At 43.6% G+C, this 15,469-nt stretch overlaps 1 protein-coding gene across 25 annotated transcripts in view; it reads left to right on the top strand.

Annotated features, from left to right (window-relative positions):
* The window catches only part of LOC128339534 (microtubule-associated protein 2-like), a 415,175-nt gene that overhangs the window by 206,030 nt on the left and 193,676 nt on the right, over positions 1-15,469 (top strand). For 2 of the 25 annotated variants that reach the window (XM_053283632.1, XM_053283639.1), the window contains one exon: positions 2,414-2,462. The exons of the other annotated variants lie outside the window; for them this stretch is intronic. The gene's annotated coding sequence lies outside the window, so the exon portion shown is untranslated. The remainder of the gene's footprint in view (positions 1-2,413; positions 2,463-15,469) is intronic. 25 annotated transcript variants of the gene reach the window in all.

Raw genomic sequence — 15,469 nt, 5'->3', positions numbered from 1 at the left:
AAGGCATTAAAAAAAAAAAAGAATGAAAATAGTATACTGAATATGAAATTCTAGAGTGCCAAATTTTATATTAGATAGTTTGGTAACCATCTGTTCAAGATAGCTCCTTTCCAGACTTTGCACTGCTAGTATACCATGAGTGTTTTTCTCTTCTAGTGCAAGGGGTTTTCGGAGTTGTCCTCCCTTGTAGGTATAATTTGAGAATAAGATCGCTCTGTGAAAACTCATTACATCTTTCTTTAAACGTAAAACAACTTCATCATGGCAAAGTGGGACATATTAACAGTTTGATGTTAGTTGCTTGAAAGTTGAGGGGACTGTGCCAAATTATACTTTCGTTACTCTGAAGATGCAGGAGAGAGACAAGGGATGTTTGAATTGCCAGTTGCTGACAAAGGTAAAACATTTTTATGACAAGAGTGTCGGGGATCCCCCGACGGGCCTTGGGCCTCCACAAGAGATCGGGGCAGTACTCGGGAACCTACCAGTGAGGCCCCTCCCAGCCATGCAACCCTGGAGGTGGCTGCCTGCCCCAGCCAGAGAGCCTCTGCCTGTCTCCCCCTCCGCCAAGATACCGTGTTTCCCCGAAAATAAGACAGTGTCTTATATTAATTTTAGCCCCCCAAAATGCACTAGGACATATTAGCGGTACATCAGAAATTACTGCTAGGTCTTACTTTCGGGGAAACAGGGTAGTAGCGTGCCATCACTTGAATACTGTGAGTCATTGCAGGATCAGGGGCAACTCATACGAGATCTCGGCCTGAGTTCTCATGAGACTTGCTCCACCTGCCAACGGTTATATAAACCAGAGCTGGCCAGTGATGAGGGGCCAGTCCAGGAAGAGAGGTGCCAGGAAAAGGAGCTCTGTGACTTCCTTGGAGAGCTGGAGGCAGCAGTTTCCTGGGGCAGTCTGTGAAAGGAACAACAGATTGCCAGACAGTGGAATAGCACTCCCCCCAGTGGCCATAATTCTGAGGCTGTCTGGAACCCTCTACACAGGAGGCGGTGGGACCTTACAAAGAGGTTAAAAGAAAGCCCTGTAGTAAATGGCCAGGTTAACATTTTATAAAAGAGAAACAAGTTTGTCATTATCAAGGTTTCATTTTTAGAAAGAAGCAGACTCCAGAAAGGTGTCCTTTTTTTGAATTGTCAGACTGAAAAACACCATTCTGTTTGGCTTATTCATGCAATCATTTTGTGTGTGTGCAATAAACATGTAGTTGTTTCTCATTTCCAACACAGAAACTATATATCTTTTCCCAGCAACTATGTCATATTTTCCCAGCATCCTGGTTTGATTTAGACTTCTGTGTTGTAGACAAATGAGGTGGTTTTTCCCTGTATATTTAAATTCTGGTCTATTGACTGTAGTAACATGCATTTAGCACCCAGTCCACAGCACCACAGCATTTTGGTACAAGAAAATGCAGTTCTTTCTTCAAATAATGAACACCTTCATTTGTATCTGTGATACCATGATGAGTATTCACATCTCCCTAATGGATTTCTCTCTTGATATTGCTAGCAACAAGCTGCAGAACCTCTCCCACCCCAGACTCACAACAGTTTGAGACAATATGTGCGTTATAATTTTTTTTAACATTCTGTGAAACCCATGCATTAATGTAAAAAGTAATGGAGAAAGTGGGCAACCTTGTCTAGTTCCTTTTTGTATTTTACAATTATTTGATAGTTCCCCATTTATAATAATTTTAGCATATTTCTCTGAATATATTGTCTTAATGGCCCTAATAAAATTATTACCAACTCCCATTGCATCCAGTAGCCTCCACATAAATTGCCAGGAGACATTGTCAAATGCTTTCTCTGCATTCAGAAAAATCATAGCTCTCTGTTTATCATTGTGCTTTTGGAGAACAAAACTTGAAGGGCTTTTGGTTGTTGTTACTGTAGTCCAGAAGTTCTGAAATTTGGGGCCCCAGATGTTGAACTTCCATTATCCCCAACCACACTGGCCTTCAGCCACTGTGGCTGGGAATTATGGGAGTTGTAGTCCAACAACATCAGGGGACCCAAATTTGGGAAGCCCTGCTGTAGTGAATTTAACTACACATCTAATTCTGCCCCGCTGCTTATTAAACTTCAGCTGAAAAACAAAACAGCTAAACTTAAAGGCCCCATTCCAAAGAAATTTTTTCTCCACCAGGCCTCTGTTTCCTAGCACCACAAATGGAATGGAGGAAAGTCTCCTCCATTGCAACCAGACTTGGAGAAGGGTTGGATGAATGCCTTGGGTCTTAAATAAATAATAGTAATAATACATTTTCTAGACTGGGGCTAAAATTGACTGAGCATTATATACTTTTGACTATTTACCACTTTTACATTGCTATTTTTTTCTCTCTCCACAGTGCTTAAATACTTTTTTTCTTTTCTTTTTTTTTTAAAGGAGGCTGTGCACTCTACCTCCTTGGTGCTAGAGCAGAAACCTTAGATAGGTAAGTAGGTATCTCCATCCATCCTTTGGAGCCAGAATGTTGTTTTGGCTTCCAAATAATATTGTGAGATAGATTAGGCTGTAAGATTAGGCTGCCTGTGGCTACTCTTTGAGCATCATGGATTGCAGCAAGGATCGCATCTTGAATCTCTTACTTTTAAAGTCAGCATTCTGGCTACTGCTCTGCCTTGGCAGCAAAGCTGCCTCCCCTGCAACAAAGAATCCCCCCCCCCATATTTTGTAGGTGCTGTATGCAGCATATGGTGCTTATAAACGAATTGCAGGAATATCACATCAAGGCTGAGATGTGCCATATTTTGATTTTTCAGTTTGCATTCACAAAAAATAATGTGTTCTAAGGATCTCAAAGCAGAACAGAAACAAAAAGTCATCCCTTCAGCAGGAATTAAAGAAAGGCTAGATTACTATTTTCTAGCGACTGATCTGGCATACTTTTAAACCAGCTTAAAATGATCACGCAAAATAATGATTAATGAGCACATGAACGGAGGGGACATGGTTGTCAGCTGAACAGAAAACTATTGTGAATAAGTCAGGAAGTGTGGAAGAAGTTATTGTGAGTAAGTCAGGAAGTCTTGTGACAATGTTGTCTCTGCCACAGTCTTGACTCAGCTTTAGTGAGATTCTGAATTATTTGCACTCATCTAATAGCAAAATGGGGTGGGGGGAGATAGCTTGTGATGTGTTGTAGCCCAACAATATCTAGGGATCTGTGGCTAGGAAACCCTGATCTGAGAGATGAATACACTAGGTACATAAATGCATGGTATATAAATGCATGAACTAGGTATATAAATGCATGCATTGATTTACAGTGTTGGATAAAACATATTGACTATTGAATAATATGTAACCTAAACATATCATTAGCCTGATACAGAGCAGGAAGATCTAGCTGGATCAGGAGAGGAAGCATCATAAGGTGGTGGGCCCTGTAGAGGTGGTGGGCCTTGGCCCAAAGCTTGGGTCTGAACTGGAGCCATTGGGCTCCAGTACCTTTGGCTGGGTCATTTAGGGACAGCACACCTGAGCCAGGTTCCCCTGAGAAATTAGCTCCCTTAATACCAGGGGACTCTCCATAGCAGGGATGTGTCTCAGTATAAATTTACCAGCAAAGGCAGTGCACTAGATGTGAGTGGATGAAGGGGTGACAGAGTGGTAGACTCCAAGCCAGAGGACTAATCCTTTAAGAGACTTTACTCTTCTGAAAGAAATGAGAGCCTAGGACGGATTTTCTAGCCCCAAAGGGTTATAAGGCCTCAGTTGAACGTCAGACCTTGTCGCAGCAAGTTGCCAGCTTAAAGTTCTCTCTGAGGTCCTGCAGACTGCTATCTGCTACCTTGATAGACATAGTGGCTGACATACTGCACAAGGCTCCATCAACCTAGGAATGGAGTATTTGCACAGTTGTGCAAGAGCATTGTTGTGTAAGACTGCACAATTGCACAAATGCAGTTGCGTGATAGAGGGCCATTGGAACTAATGGTCCTCTATTGTGCAACTGTGTTGATGCAATTGTGCAATCTTGCACAAGAGCAGTCTTGCACAACTGTGGAAATGCTTTGTTGCTAGGTTGACGGAGCCTTGTGCAGTATGTCAGCCGCTGACTGACTGACCCTATCCCTCAGGTGCTTCTTGTGCTCTGTGGATAGGAAGTAAACTTGAATACACACACAGGCTTGCTCAACTTGTCTCTGGTCCGTTTTTATGTACAGAGTGACTGAGGATAGCCATATTGTAAAAGGTAATAACTAAACAGATGCAAGATCATTTTGTGCATTACAAACAAATTTAGACCTTGAGGCATTTTGTGCTTCCCCGGGGACTCATCTTCAGAAGAAATAAAAGAAGATTAGCGTGTTTGTGAAGAATCTGAAAGTTTAATTAACTATAAGGGGGTGAGATCCGGGGCAGGGATACAGTTTACCATAACAACTCTAAAAGAATGTATTAAATAGGAGTACTTTTCTTGAAGTGGCATAATTGCTTCTTTCAGAGTTCTATGATGCATCATAAATCCCAGAGAAGGGATTTTAAAAAGCTGAAGTGCTGCATATTTGACTTGCTGCATATTTGTACTGCAGAGTATTTGACTGTGACAGTGATAGCCTTTTGGCACAAAGCACTTAGGAACGCTTTAGTACTTACACTTGGGAATCAGGTTGTTGTTGTTTTAGTTATCCCAATCAAACCTGCCATAAGCTCAACTGGCCACATAACTGCTGCTTTCTATACACAGGGTTGAGCAAAAAACATCTTTTACTACTCAAGCTCAAGAACCAACTTTTCACTAGCATAAAAATGATCTGATTACCATTTAGCATGTGGTTGAGGGCAATCACATGACTGACTCAGCTCATGGCAGCCCATACAGGCTAGCTATACATCATGGTTTCAATGCAAATCAGCCATGAATCTATGATACAGTGGCCAAATTCAGAGGTTGGTAAACCCACGGTTTCAATTTTTAATTGAAAATCGCACCACGGAGGTTCTTCCAACCTCCAGTTCCAGGAGAGGGGAGCCCGTTTGTGCAAATTGAAGGTTCATCAAATTTGAATTTGGCGAGGCAAACCGCAGGTTGCTTTTGGCTCAAAACCGCGGTTTCACAAATTTGGATGTAATGGAGTTCCAACCTCTGCCCCGCTTAACTCCAGTTTCGTGTTTTTTCTGAATTTGGTCAGTGTGTCAAATGGCTCAACACATGAATTTTTTTCAGTATAGATTAACAATCATGCTGGTTTTAGCATAATAGGTGTCAAATCATCTTGAGGGTTCTACCACTACTAGAGATGAGGTTGGCATCCATGAGGAACAGGCCTTTTCAGTAGTAGCCCCTTAGTTTTTAGAATTCTTTCCATAAGATCTTCTGGGTCAATTGTTCCATTGGCCTTTTTAGACTTTTAAAACCAGGCTTTTTGTGCTGTAAGCTTAATAGTTGATGCCATCTCTTGCTTTTAAGTCATTTTATTTTATTGTTATATTGATGTGAATTGAGTGTTATTCTGTTTGTATATATGTTGCTAGCAGCTCTGGGGATTTGTTAGTCCAAAAGCAGGATGCAAATTGAAAGTAATTGTTCAATTCATTGTACCAAGAATCTTCATCAGGAAGAGGGAGTGAACTATTTCAAATAAGTATAACAACATCACCCCTTAGAAACTTGAGAAGGCAGTTGGTAGTGAAGAAAATAAACTATTCTCAGGTTCTGATTTCTCTGTCAAGCAATCCTTCAAGCAGCAAATCCAGGTCAGTAGGTTTATTTGCTGGCACCTCGTTTTCTCATTCTGCCTGTCTGCCTGCTGTGTTACTTCGAAAACGAGCTTGATGAAATAAACAAGAATTCTTCCCAAGAGTGGAGCAGACAGGCATTGTAGAGTAATGATAGGGTGCTCTTCCAAGTGCTCACCAAGCCAAAACACAGCTGTGGTTTCACAGAATAGTCTTGTCTGCTGTGAGAGCATCCCTGTGCATGAAGGTCTATTGTGGTGGAGGTGCTGCTGATTAATGAAACACACTATCTGCGGTAGTAGTGGTATGGACAAGCATTTACAGTCCTTGACTGTATTCCTAAAAATTGTAAGTTCAGCTGTAACTTGTTCTTTAAAACGGCTTTTGTATACCATGCTGAGACTTACTGGAATCTTTTGGTGCTTGTGAGGTGCAGTGGATAGAATGTTGGACTGGGAATACCTAGGTTCAAAATCACAGCCGAGGTATTGGCCTTGGAGAAGGAACTGATTCTCTTTGTGGCCTACCTCACAGGATAAAATGTGCAGCCCCTGAACTCCAAGAAGATTGTAATGATTTGCTCCTAACTGACATTCTCATGGCATTATGAATATGATATGATAGGTTTTAATCACTGCTTAATGACTCTCTTAGCTGCTGTGTGATGTAACTCTCCTTGGAAAAAATCAGCAAAATGTTCATATTTTTAGTGCAAGCTAAGAATTAGATGGATGTTAAAAAGCATCTTGTTTTTAGATTTGTGGGTGTTTCTGTGGCCATCTGTCAAAACAGCAATGCTGCCGAGAATGACTGGAAGACACTGGTCTGCTGGAAGTTTGGCATTTGTCCAACAGAGAATAAAATAAAATCAAACTATTTATCGTATGTGGGTGTGCCTTTCCCCCCTAAAACAACAACAGATGAACAGGAGCCAGTTCTCTGCCCAGAAGCAGATGCCTGGTGAGGTTCTCTTGAAACAGCTCAAGATATGTCTTGGGAAGAACTGTGCTCCCTTATGAAGTGCCTCGTGTGTATGCAGGCCTAGATGGGGCAGAAAGCTATTCTAGAATTCTGAGGCCAAGGCTTGGCAGTCTCATGGTACAATGAGATGATACAATTTCAGGTGTTCCATCACCCAGTGATTTCCATCATCCAGGCTGTATGTACATAGATAATCCCACAAAAGGGCATAGCTCAGGTTGCCAGTTCTAATTGGTCCAGGATGCGAGCATAGTTTGATCATCTGTAAGTGTTCATAAATAAACAGCCCCCCAAATTTGGAAAACCCACACCAATTACAAGGAGAGCCAAACACTAGCATGGAATTCCATAGTGCAATAAAATGTTATTGCTATGCAAGCTCTGGAAATGTCTAAACTTACAGTGTTTGCTTGAAGTTATAACTGTTTTTACGCAAATGATTTGTATGCAAACTCTATGATGATGGGGGAGGGGTAATATTCATGTAGTTATATGGGCCAATAAGTGGTGGTGGTTTGTTTAATGTGGCTACTTATTGATTACTAGCAAAATGCTAGTCTAGTCCCTGGCCTCATTCAAGAGGACTGTACAAACGTCGACCTTTCATTAGGCTTTTAATTTACTTTGTTTTTAGTCCCCTGTTTTACATTTAACTTGATTTTTTGTGTTTTAGCACGTTGGACCAAATATTTTTATATAACTGTTTATGCATTTGTTTACCGTTTTTGTGAGCTGCCTTCTGATGTATTGTACCCCAGAGGTAGGAGGAGACATAAAGTAATAAAGTAATAATTGCATGTCCGCTGGTTGCTGGCAGGAGCGGGCTGCTCTCCGCCTCCTTCGCCCACTTCCCATCCCTATAGAGAGAGCAGGGAACTGTTTTGAAGTGCGGGGCACTTGAAGTGCGGGGTGGGCTGTTCTGCGCCTCCTTCACCCACTTCCAAGCCCCAGAGAGAGAGAGAGAGAGCAAGGAACTGTTTTGAAGTGCGGGGCACTATCGGGTTTGTTGGAGAACGAAGAGAGAGCAGGGAGCTGCTCTGAAGTGTTCGTTGGAGATTCACATTGAGTTGTCCCTGCAGTGAGTCGGCCACGTTGAGGTGTCCCACAGTGAGTTGGCCACAGAGAGTTGTCCTAGACCCATTTGGTGTCATGTTTGAGTGAGTCAGTTTATCAATAGATTTTTTTTTTTAAAGGAATAACTTGTCTGTTCTAGGATATCAAAGTTCCATAACATTCTGTCTAGCTTGACTCATATCCTACATGATTCAATTTCTGCAAATATCTCCACATTGTAGGGTGAAGAAATTCCAGGTTAGCGACAGAGTTCTTTTTGCATCATTGTAGAGCCTATTAATTTTGCTGGCATGTACAAATAATTCACATACATTTGGGATTCTAGCCTAAATTTTCAGGCTTGGTGGCAAACAAAGCAGGGTGGCGGGGAAACATGGACACATGATTTTATTGGTCTCTAAAACCCTTAAAAGAATTTACAAGCAATTGTTACATCGTAAATTATAGCTAATAAAATAGCAGGTGGCACATCTTTCAAGGAGTGTGTTAAAATCATCCACCCTGACAGGATCAAAAAACAACCCTCAGATTCACCCTGCCTGAATGGCTACAAAGCAAACCAAGCTGTTATTTCAAAGAGATGTAATTTTAATGACAACTCCGCCATGCTGCACTCTCCGCAAAGCTTTTGAAAGTGCCCCAGCATTAATTACAAGTTTAGCATCTTCCCCAGCTCTTCATTTATATTATGTGGGCATAATTACAAAGAGCAAACATAATTCTGCAATGATTACAACAGACATTCTGGAAGTCTGTATGGCTGTGAACATGCTGCAGAGGGCAGAATATGGCCTCTAATACTAAATGTTGCAAATACTGTAGAATCTTGAGAGACAGGGCTAGGTCGATGGGAACATAGGAAGCTGTCATATCTTGAGTCATATCATTGGTTCATTTAGCTCAGTATTGTCTACCCAGACTGGCAGCAGCTTCTCCAAGGTTGCAGGCAGGAGTCCCTCTCAGCCCTATCTTGGAGATGCTGCCAGGGAGGGAACTTGGAACCTTCTGCTCTTCCCAGAGCAGCTCCATCCCCTGAGGGGAAGATCTTACAGTGCTCACACATCAAGTCTCCCTCTCATATGCAACCAGGGCAGACCTTGCTTAGCTAAGGGAACAAGTCATGCTTGCCACCACAAGACCAGCTCTCCTCTCCCATGTAGGTTTCTTTAAAAAAAAAAAAAAATTCTTCTCAGTGGTGGCAAATATCCTGAAAACATGCAAGCAGTTTCTTAGAAACTAAGGGGAGTGCCTCCCACTACCAAAAAAAGTCTTGCTATTTCATTCAACACTGAACCAATTCTCTTTCAGTGGTCCCTAGCCTTTATCCCACTGACTTCTATAGCTTCCCTCAATGTTATAGGAATTGGAGGAGTAATTTGCTGTCTTTAGAATGTTTGTTTTGAAGACTTTGTAACACATGAGGGTTTGCGTTTCCATAATCAACTATGTTCTCTGCAAAAGCAGAAACATTAATGCAGAGGTAAGTTAAAATACACACCAACAATTCCACTAACACTGTTGCAACATCTGCCAGATGTGATAGTTGAGGACCTAGTACAGCCACAGCTACACCAATCACAATCCCCACCTAGGCCTACCTGCGTCTGCTGTTTATTGGAAGGAAAAGGTTTTTGTTGCTTCTAAGGCCACAGTTGTGATCTGTATGTTTGGGGGTGGGTGGGGTGTCCCAGTTCAGTTACTATTGTAAAAAATAAGGAAAAAGGTGAACACACAAAGTCCTAAACATACACTTCCTATGACAAGTAGAGATCGTTACCAGCCCTACCTACCTGAGTAGGGCAGTGCTAGCCGAGGTGAGAAGAACTGAGATTGCTCTCATTCCTGGCGCTCCTCAATTTGGATAGTCCAGATCTGGAAGCTGGTAGTCCAAGTTTGACACCACCCCACCCAGTGGTCCCTATGAGACATTGTAGCTGAGAGCTGATGCTGCCAGGGTGCATTGTGGGAATATCTGGCAACCTCCTCCGCCTCCCGCTCACTGCTCTGAGTGCTGCAACACCACTCATGTGGGCATGCAAGCAGTGGAGCCCTCTGAGGGCTCAGATAGTGTAGGGGAAGGTCAGGCTCCTGCCTTCCCCCCAGCCCTCCCTGACAATCCTCCCCAGGCAACTGGGTCATGTGAATGACCTTGTAATTTGAACAAAGGTTTTCCAATGGCAGATATCTTAGAAATAGAAGAAACAATGAGAAAAATAGGCCAACATGATGACTAACATTGTGTACATACAGTCAGAAGAAAAATGTGCGAGCATCTCACCCCTTCCCCTCTGTACAACCCACAAATATGTTTATGATGTGCAGCTCTCATGGATATAATTGTGGGTTGCAGAGTGCTTCCAGGGGAAGAGGAGATCAGTGAAATTCCACCACTACCCCCATGTGCCTGTGCTGCAGAAATAGAGATACAGCCGCTGCATACATTCTGCTTCCGATTGCAAATGCACAGCATTAGTCAGGATGTTGGCTACAGAATGCAAACATGCATGATGTTTTAGATATGATTCTGGCAGAAATGGAGGTCTCCTTTCCTAGTGGATGTCTCCTTTCCAATATTCCTATTAAGGATGCTAATTTTAAAATGATGTCTTGCTTTGTTACAGTGCTTTAATAAATGGTGATGAAAATTAATTGTATTCCTAAATTTTATGGATTCCTGTCTCTCTTGGTCACAGTTATTAATTTATTGTATTTATTGTTCGATTTCTATACCACAATTCATTAAAATAATCTCAAAGTGGTTTACAATATAATTAAAACAATGCACAATGAAAATACAAACGTGCAAATATTAAATATAAATATAACATCTCTCTATATAAGTTTAAAAACCTATATAAAACAGTAATACACAAAACACAAAGCAGCAACAATAAAAGCAATACTTTCATTTAAAAGTCTGGGTGAAGAGTCATGTCTTTACTTGTTTCCTAAAAACTGCCATGGAGGCTAGGAGCGGATTCCAGCCAGGAGAGCATTCCAAAGCCTGGGGGAAATATTTGAGAAGGCCCTGCCCTTTGTGCTCAACAGCCAAGCCTCTCTCACCAACAGCATGTGGAGCAGAACCCCCTCCAATGAACTTGTCTAGCGGGCAGAAACCCTTGGGAGCAGGCGGTCGCTCAGGTATTCAGGGCCCAAACCGTTAAAGGCTTTAAAGGTCAAAAGCAGCACCTTGAATTGAACCCAGAAACAAATTAGTAGCCAGTGCAGCTCTTTCAGAATGGGTGTAATATGATCCCAACATGCAGCTCTGGATAAAATCCTAGCTGCCATATTTTGCACTAGCTGCAATTTCTGAATATTCTTCATGGGCAGCCCAAAGTAGAGTAGAGCAATAATCCAGCCATATTTGATGGCTACATCCATGCCTCTTGGATATAAACTTGGCAGTGGCAACAGTCATAATTCTTAAACCTCATGGCTGGGTCATGACCCAGGCCACGCAGTGGCCCATTGGGCAGCCATGGCGGCCTCTAAAATGGCCACCGACATGGAGAACAACCCTGGAACGAGCCAAAGACCGCCCAAACCAGGCTATTTGGAATTAAATGGAGGCTGGTGGGGGGAAGGGGAACCCTTGGAGGCTCCACTCCACAGCCACACAGAAGCCCCCAGACTAGGTGGCAGTGAGTTTAATTACATTTTTAAAAATTGATTTTAATTTTTTATTAATATTTTTTAAATAATTAATAATTAGTAAATTAATTAATTTTGTTATTATTACGAGCCCTGCTTAACTGAACCAGGTGTGTGTGTTCGGTGGTGACAAAACTGAACATGACCAGTCTGGTTCGGGTCCGGTCCATACCCGAACCGCATCAGGCAACCCAGTTTTGTGCACACTGCTATAGTCTACCCCAGGCTAGGGCAGCCTAGTCTGGGCTAGGCTGTGCATGTGGTGTGCCACAATCCATGCAGATCCTGGCGCTCCCATCCAGCCTAACCCTGTTTCCAAGCCTGGCTCTTAGCCGAGGTTGAGAGCAAGCACTCTCTTAATGCAACTGCCAAGCTCGTGTGTCTCCTCGGCTCCATAGAGCTGAGAAGACACAGATGGCCTTCTGACGGGGAAATCCCCCAAGGCACCTTGCTCACCACACAGTGCCTTGTCGGATATGTAGAGGCCAGGGAAACGAGTCCCAGCCTCTGTTGCTCCATGCTGTTCTTGGCAGCTCAGGTTGTGTGGGTGTGCGGCTTACATGCCAAGAGGCTCAGGAGCAATCGTCTGGGAGAAGGTGGGTTGAACCCTGCCTTCCTGCCCACATGCACCATCGTGTGAATGACCTCCATGAATGGTTTAAAGCAGGAGTTCTCAAACCTGGGTACCCAGATGTTGTTGAACTACAGCTCCCATCATATATGAACATAGGAAGCTGCCATATACTGAGTCAGACCATTGTCCATCTAGCTCAGTATTGTCTACACAGACTGACAGCGGCTTCTCCAAGGTTGCAGGCAGGAATCTCTCTCAGCCCTATCTTGGAGATGCCGGGGAGGGAACTTGGAACCTTCTGCTCTTCCCAGAGGAGCAGCTCCATCCCCTAAGGAGAATCTCTTACAGTGCTCACACTTCTAGTCTCCCATTCACATGCAACCAGGGTGGACCCTGCTTAGCTAAGGGGACAAGTCATGCTTGCTACCACAAGAACAGCTGTCCTCTCCTGCACAATATCAGAGCACAATGGCTGATGGCTGGGGATGCTTGGAGTTGTATTCTAACAGGGACCAAGTTTGAAAACCCCTGGCTTAAAGGACAAAGGAGGTTGCATGATCAATATTAGCCAAGCACATTTTGGAAAATCCTTCAATCAGAAGCCGCCCCACGTTAAAAGCTTAGTTTGGTTTATGTGAGTGCATTTGCTGTAATATATGAATTGTGTTTAATAAGGTTTTCAGACAGTTTTACTATGTTTCAAATCAGACCCGACCTTAGGGGAAGATCCACAAGTATTAATTTGTCGGTTTTATTTCTTATAAAACAAGTAGACCAGGGAAGCCTAGGCTTTTGCCTATTATCTGAATCGTTTAGAAGTGGCAGACTTTACCATGCTTTTGATTATATCTGTTTCTAAAAGCCATCTCTTCAGCAAATAACTGTTCATTTCACTACTTGCGCACATCCCCTGAGTGAAACCTTGTTGAATTATTTTTGCTGCAGTGGCGCATCAGAAGGCATGGCAGGACTGCTAGTGCTGAAGGCCCTCGGATTTCTCCCCTGTATTGATCTTCTGCTGAGCCAGAAGAAGCTTAATTAATTTGTTTTAAAATTCCTCTGCATCTCATGGATGGGTGCTACAAATCAATGTGGGCTGGAACCTCAATTCCATTCCACTCATTTTAATGCAGCTAATTACTGCATGGAGATGACAGGTGCCTTTTACCAAGGGGCTCTGCGGAAGGTTGGCTGTGGCCATTTGGCATGAGCTTGTTGTCATGAAGCGTCTAACCTTCTACTCCACTTGCCTTAACAAAACCTAACCATGTGATCATTTTGTGCCCATGAGAACTAAGCCTGAACTATAACAAGTGGGATCACTTGCTCCCTTCCACAGAAAACCCAGGTTTGTGTCACCAAGTGTACATTCAACAAGGAGCTGTAGCCAATCCTGGCCTCAGAAGCAGAGCTATAATAGGGCACACGGATCCCAAGAACCCATGCCCTCCTGCCTCCAGGGCCACCTCGCTCCTCTCTAGGTCTGCCTCTCTCACCTCCCCTAACCCGCTGACCAACCACTCTTGCCATTCTCAGAGGTGAGGGCAGGGCACTGGCATTTGAGCCCCCAGCGGGGAGGGGAGGGGAGTAAGAGGGGACACATGCACAATAATAATCCCCTTTACCAGGGAATCGACTGAGGGAGTGTGACTCTCTTGGTTGCTTTTTTAATCTCAGCGGCGTTGGATACCATCGACCATGGTATCCTTCTGGTTCACCTGAGGGAGTTGTGGATAGGAGGCACTGCTTTGCAATGGTTCCACTCTTATCTCTCAGGCAGATTCCAGATGGTGGAGCTTGGTGACAGTTGCTCTTCGAAATGGGAGCTATTATATGGAGTCCCTCAGGGCTCCATTCTGTCACCAATGCTTTTAAACATCTATATGAAATCGCTGGTTGAGGTCATCAGGAGATTTGGTGCAGGGTGTTATCAGTATGCTGATGACACCCAAATCTACTTCTCTATGTCAGTTTCATTGGGCAGTGGCATAACTTTCCTAAATGCCTACCTACAGGCAGTAAAGGGCTGGATGAGGGATAACCAATTGAAGCTGAATCCAAGCAAGACAGAGGTGTTGATTGTGAGGGATTGGAATTTGAGGGATGAGTTAGAGCTTCCTGTGCTGGATAGGGTTACACTCTCCCAGAAGAAACAGGTTCACAGTTTGGGAGTGCTCTTGGATACAGGCCTCACCCTGGTATCCCAGGTGGAGGCTATAGCCAGGAGCGCTTTCCATCTGCTTCGGCTGATTTGACAGCTGCACCCATTCCTTGAAGAAAACAATCTCAAAACAGTGGTGCATCAGCTGGTAACCTCCAGGCTTGACTATTGTATTGCACTCTACGTGGGGCTGCCTTTGTACGTAGTTCAGAAACTTCAGTTAGTTTAAAATGCGGCAGCCAGACTGGTCTCTGGGGTAACCCAGAGTGACCATATTATGCCTGTTCTCAAACAGTTTCATTGGCTGCCAATAGGTTTCCAGGCAAAATACAAAGTGCTTATTATAACATTTAAGTACAAAGTGCTGGTTATCACCTTTAGAGCCCTAAACAGCTTAGGTCTGAGTTACTTTAGAGAGCGCCTTTTTCTGTATGATCCCCACCACACATTGAGGTCATCTGGAGAGGTCCGTCTTCAGTTACCGCCAGCATGTCTGGTGGCGACTTGGAACCAGGCCTTCTCTGTAGCTGCTCCTGGCCTGTGGAATGCACTCCCGGCAGATATCCGTAGTTTGGGCTTGTTGTTGGCCTTCAAGAGAGCTCTAAAGACTTTCTTGTTTGGTCTGGCCTTCCACGGTTTTAAAATTGTTTTTAAGTATTCCTAATTGTTTTTAAGTATTCCTAAAATTGTTTTTAAGTGTTCCTAATTGGTTTTAAATCATTGGTTTTAAATCATTCTGAACTGCTTTAAATTTGTTTTTATATTGTTTTAACCGGCTTGTTTTAAATGGTGATTGTTCTTGTATTTTACATGTTGTGCACTACCCAGAGCCTTTGGATGGGGCAGTATAGAAATGTGTGTGTGTGTGTGTGTGTGTGTGTGAGAGAGAGAGAGAGAGAGAGAGAGAGAGAGAGAGAGAGAGAGAGAGAGAGAAACAGACAGACAGACAAAATTCTGGGGAAGGCAGTGCAAACCAGCAAAGCAACTGAACGGAAGGGAAGACATGAACCTGGGCATGTATGTGGCACAGGGAGGCTGTGCAGGAGAAAGAGAGAGAGAGGGGCGGGGAGAGAGAGCGCATCCTGAGGGAAGCGGTAGGGGAGAGGAAGTCCCGAGCAGTGGAGTTCTCTTCTCCCTGTGTGTGCTGCCCCTCCCTGGTAGGAGCAGGCCTGCTGTGGGTGCGGGGCCACCAGCAGAGGAACGCCCCACCACTAGGGTAGGGAGTATGACAATGTTGTGAGGTTGGGGGCGGGCTTGGCTGCCCTTTAGAATCCGGGCCACCTGACTCACTGAGGACCAAACTAGACAAGTT

Source organism: Hemicordylus capensis, chromosome 1 (assembly GCF_027244095.1).
Source record: "Hemicordylus capensis ecotype Gifberg chromosome 1, rHemCap1.1.pri, whole genome shotgun sequence".
Taxonomy (NCBI): domain Eukaryota; kingdom Metazoa; phylum Chordata; class Lepidosauria; order Squamata; family Cordylidae; genus Hemicordylus; species Hemicordylus capensis.
This window is presented reverse-complemented; position numbering and strand designations above follow the sequence as displayed.